The following is a 5,482-nucleotide window of genomic DNA, read 5'->3' as shown; positions in this document are numbered from 1 at the left end:
TTTTGCTGCGGGCTGTACGGCGTGGAGTAGTGGCGCTGGATGCCCTCATCGGCGCAGTACGACGCGAATTCAGCCGCCGTGAATTCGCCGCTGTTGTCAGTGCACAACACGCGCAATTTGCGGCTGCTCTTCGCCTCCACACCAACCTAGGCGCGCCTGATGGCGTCCGCCGCTTCTCCCTTGCTGCCGAGAATCACCGCCCACATGTAGCGAGAGAGATCGTCGATGAGCAGCAGGAAGTAGCGTCGACCTCCTGGTGTGGCTGGCGTCACCGCGCCGCACAAGTCTCGTGCACGAGCTTCAACTTCTCCTTGGCCCGAAAACTCGCCTGTTTGGGAAAGGGGAGTCGTCTCTGCTTCGTTAGTACGCAGATGTCACAGAACTGCTCCACATGGTCGAGGCATGGCAGGCCTCGTACCATCTCCTTGGCACTTAGACGCTTCAGGGCCTCAAAATGAAGGTGCCCAAAGCGCTCATGCCATTGCCACGCCTCGTCGTCCCGACGGACAGTGAGACAGACCGGTGTGCCACCTGCACATCAAGGACGTAAAGTCGATTTTCACCTCTGGCTACCTTGGCGAGAAGGCCGCCCTGGAGATCCCAGATGCGTAGGACCCCATGCTCAATCAGCACGCATGAGCCGTTCTCATCCAGCTGTCCAAAGCTGATGATGGATTTGCTAGATTTTGGAATTCTTTTAAGATACTAGATTTTGAATTTCTGATAACAAAAAAAATCATCTTTCAATTCCATATGTGTTGTTCTCTGGAGCATTTGGAAACTTAGGAATTACGTGATTTTTAGGTTTGTTGGCTGATCACGAAGACGATCAAATGTACGCCGGTGCTTCGTGCAGAAAAAGCCATGAAGAAAGCAGATATATTCTGACTTTTTCCGTCCCACCTCGGCTCATGAGTGGCTATGCATAAAATCGGATTCAATCGCAAAAAGAAAAGAGCTTGAAATCTAATGCTATCCAGGCACATGCAAACAATAAATCCGGAAATATCTCAAAGGCTCCTGTGGGATTTTATGACATGCTGGGAGATGTAGTCTCGTCCCGGTTGAACATTATGATAGACTAGTGGCTGGGGCGCCACTTGGTGACGCCTCTCGAGGCAAGATTGTGCGTGCTAATCAAGCTGCCATATTTGTTAACGTGATTGTATGACAGTAGGCTTAGTTTAGTGAGAAGACAAACAACCTAAATGATATGGCAACAGAAATGCGTTACGGGGAATGCACATACACAAATGCATCTTCCTGCTGGGGAAAATAAGACAACATTACAGAAATGCATAACGGACAGTGCACATGTATATAAGAGAGCTTTCTCTACAGCCACCAGCAATGCCACTGTCGCAAAGAACACCAAACTCCGCCTGTGATGCGAGATTGTGTTAAGTACATGAGCTGAACCTTTGTCTATAACAGAATAATTGTCCACTTCAAAAAGTACAAATTGTCACTCTGAATCCCAGCAATAATCTGTACATGCTACTTTTTTCACAATGAATAGCTTACTAACCGATTAGCTGCCCATCATTCATAATAATGCGTACATCTCTCGAGGGAGTTCTTCGCCATTTCTCTTCTACTTTCGGAAGTGTCTGGGCAGACAGTACACAGAAATATCTATCAATAATCTGCAATCTAGAACCAAATCAAACATCAGAAGGAAGCCGCCGTTCATGGTGCCAAAGTCTCGGCTCGATTAACCAACAATGTTTGAAGCAAAGACCTAATATTGGGCATGTTGAAACTTTCAATGGAGGGAGTAATAAAGTTCCCGCCTAACCCCACTAATGTATCGGCAGTGCAAGAGTTGATACTACAACTGTAACTGAATATGCATGACAAAAGGTAAACATGCCATGATTCAAGGGCACAGAAATCAAATTAAGAGTTGATAATAGTTGTATGGAGTACTTGATTATAATCATTTCTGGAACAATACCCTGAGAAGAGAACAAGTATGTGCAAGTACAGCTAGAACAAAAATCGATGGAGGATATCTAACCTTTGTATTTATATGCCCTGTAGAAGTCTGAATTGGATTGTCAATTACTCTTGCTTGATTAGACAAGTCCCAAAGCTTGAACGAGTTGTCAGTGGAACCAGATACTATGGTCGATGCATCTACATACTCGACATAGCTTTTAGTCTTTGTGTGGCCAATAACGAGCTCGTATGCCGAAATTCATTATTATGCATTAAAAAGTGTAAAAGACGAGGGAGATTGACAGTAAAACGTATACATACACAGCAGTACCAACGTGAAGAGGAGAGACATTAGGAAGGTGCATGACAGCATGAGGTAGATTCCCAAGCGTACGTATTTTCTCATGTAAACTCTAATCAGTACTACAACTAAGACATCGAGTCAACCATTTTAGCATTGAGTCATCTGAATATAAAAATAATTTTCCAAAACATTTGAAGATTCAAACATTTTAGGCCACACTAACGCATCGAGCACTGTACATATACCAAGATAAAAGGGGGCACTCTACTCTAGACAAACATTTCTAATCCTTTGAAATGCTTGCATGTTCTAGTGCACCTCTGAAATGACACCAAAGGAATAGGAAACAGAAGAACAATGATTACCAAATAATCTCAAAGCTCGCATGTGATGAATGGGTGCCTCAATCCGCCGAATAGGCAGCGACGGAGTCAATGCCTGCAAGCTAGTGTGGAGCACCAGCAAACCACTGTGAGAAAAAGAAGGGAAAAACAAGCAGTGGAAGGAAACAAGTACATAATGTTCACCCTACCTAAGCAATACACCTAAGTTTACTAATCAAGACATTCACTTACAACAAAGGCCATTCAACAGCTCCAAAAGTCACAAGCCGGAACAAAAGGATGCCAGGTAAGAAATCGTACAAAATCCAATTTACTATTACCAATTTCCTTCTTCTTTCTTGTGATGAAATTCACCCAATTCAAGAGATTGCGAACTAATCTCACCAATCCCATGACTCAAGTTACCAATCCATTTATACTTTTTTGTGAGAAGCGTGTTTTAAATAGTTGGCATCCATCTTTTTGAATTCAATATTACCATCTAACCTTCCGTGGTCAGACATGATATACAAGCTGAAAGTGAAATAGTTTTCCACTTGGATCGTCTAGTAGTCTTGATCAGATTTTACCTACAAGAGGAGTCATCAGTAAGATAGGAGTTGCCAACAATCATTAATACATACTCCCTCCTTAAAGAAATATAAGCCCTCCGTAAAGAAATATAAGAGGGAGTAATCACTGACTACGTACCTAGAAATTTGACTTCTGATATGTCTTTAAGGCACACATATATCTTCAACCGAAGCAAAACCACATACATATACGGATGTATCTTAGTAAGAACCATCCATCTCCAACTACATCATCAACTGTATCCTGAGATAAATCATCAACTCTGGTCAGAACAAAAGGTCCCGATGTATAGCCTATCTAAATTGATATAAGATCAAACGAAATAAATCTGTGCAAAAATCAAACACTAATCATACTCCACTCAGAGATAATCACATAGCCGAACAAGCGCTCCTTCCAAGTAGCTTAATGGGTTTGATAGCCGAGTATCAGAATATGAGATTCACTGGCAGAGTATGAACCACAAAAAAAATTTAGAACTGACAAAAGAAAGGGGATAATATTGCATAATTTTCACCTTTTAAGAGTGCCACCTCATTACAGACATGAACTTTACATGAATTAAAAAGGATTGGTTTCTTTGCTTTAGTTTATCCCCTGTAGAAATATAATGATACATCTACTAATAAATCTAATGGTTTCAATAATTGTTTTTTTCTGGTTGACAACATGGAAAGTTGTGTCTGAACTCTGAAGTCTGAACTACAACTATAAGGAAATTGATTAAAAGGTGAACAATCATCTACAAAAACATGCATCTATACAATGCAGCAACTGAATGTGTTGTTGCATCTGCTCCAACCTCTTGCTCTCATGCTGAAGTTATCTGTATGTATATACAATAAAATCTATGAAATAGAGACAACAGAACCTTAATTCCTATAGTATGTATACATTTGAAGCAAGCAAGTAGCTAACAAATAACTGAATATGAAGCTCCACAGGTCATCTGTTGATCCTGGCCACTCGTGGCTTTCTGTTACCTATGGGCTTCTACAGTAAGTAATTTTCTTCTAGTATACTACTACCTTACTTGGCTTAGCAAGTTATATTGGAGGAATCAAGAAGGTACATACATGAGATGAATTTTGAAGAAGGATGACCTCACCTGGCTGAAGGCGCACTGCAAGACGAGGGTTTCCTTGCCCCTGGTGGCCTCGGCAATCTCCGGCAGCTGCTCCGTGAAGCCGTCGCGAGCGTAGTGGTGCGACCCGGCGATCTACGCATCACAGATCCTCTCCTTTTCCCCACAGAAACCCCAAAGCACCCACTGCAGACTGAAGGATTGGATTCATAGAACACACACTGATTAGCAACGAACACACACATGGAATTGCATCGGCAGAGGAGGGAGAAAGATAAGATACATGCACGCCAGGAGATGAGGAGGAGAGAAGTGGAGGGGCCGGCGCTAGGAGATTTCGAAAGAGAACACCACTGGTTCTCCAGATCGCGCCCGGCCGCCGCGCCGACTTCGCTCTGATTTGCATCGTGACGGCCGCCGTGTCCGCTCCCGTGACGCGCCGATCTGCCGCCGGCCACTCTGCTCCTCTGCGGTCGTTGTTGCGGCGAAGGATGGGGATGGGAGGACCGAAGGAGGTGGTGGCGGCAACCCTAGCTGGAGCTGGAAGGAGAAAAGGAAAGAGGACGCTGGGTGCGGGCTGCGACTGCGAGGGCGCTGCGTTCTGTTTCTTTCCTCCTTCGGTACAGTAAAATCGCGACAGTAAAAATTGCCTAGGTGGATAGCGTGAACGTACGCCCATGATGCACACCTTATTGTTTTGGATATGCATGCTCAGATGTTCTATATCTAGTATGCACACACATGATTAGTTTACAATTCAAGGTTAGTATTGTTAGCACTATCATGATGATTTATTTATAAATGAAATTAATCAGAAAATATAAAAATATCCAACAATTTACAGACTATATAAAATTTCGTGCAGAAAATTTGTGTCCGCCAGTCAATGCATTGACCTCGAACCACGAATTCAGTCTGATCATGCACCATGGTTGGAACATCCCATTTCCATATATTTAATTTCTGCGAAATAACGACCAGTCCCCTACGAATTTTATGGATTACTAGCTGACATAGAATCAAGAGCTGAGTTCGTTGTGATTGAATGTTGAATATGGCAGGTTCACATCCGGCTTCGCCACCACACGGGCATGACTTCTCGCCTCAGGGGTCGTACGTGCCACGTAGCTGACCTCCTGGTGGCGGCGCCCCTTGAGCTCCTCTCTGGCACGAAGTATGACCAGAACCATGTGCCCTTTCACCGTGGCTTAAGAAGCGACGACGCACTTTCGTGAA

At 43.7% G+C, this 5,482-nt stretch overlaps 1 long non-coding RNA gene across 1 annotated transcript; it reads right to left on the bottom strand.

Annotated features, from left to right (window-relative positions):
- Positions 1-2,348: 2,348 nt before the first annotated feature.
- LOC119271001 lies at positions 2,349-4,811 on the bottom strand. The gene is made up of 4 exons (XR_005134392.1): positions 4,530-4,811; positions 4,271-4,439; positions 3,280-3,405; positions 2,349-2,690 (listed from the first exon to the last, which is right to left on the bottom strand). It is a non-coding gene; the product is annotated as an uncharacterized LOC119271001 (long non-coding RNA).
- Between the last annotated feature and the right edge of the window lie 671 nt (positions 4,812-5,482).

Source organism: Triticum dicoccoides, chromosome 3A (assembly GCF_002162155.2).
Source record: "Triticum dicoccoides isolate Atlit2015 ecotype Zavitan chromosome 3A, WEW_v2.0, whole genome shotgun sequence".
Taxonomy (NCBI): domain Eukaryota; kingdom Viridiplantae; phylum Streptophyta; class Magnoliopsida; order Poales; family Poaceae; genus Triticum; species Triticum dicoccoides.
The sequence above is the reverse complement of the archived record's forward strand: the minus strand, read 5'-3'. Positions and strand labels throughout refer to the sequence as shown.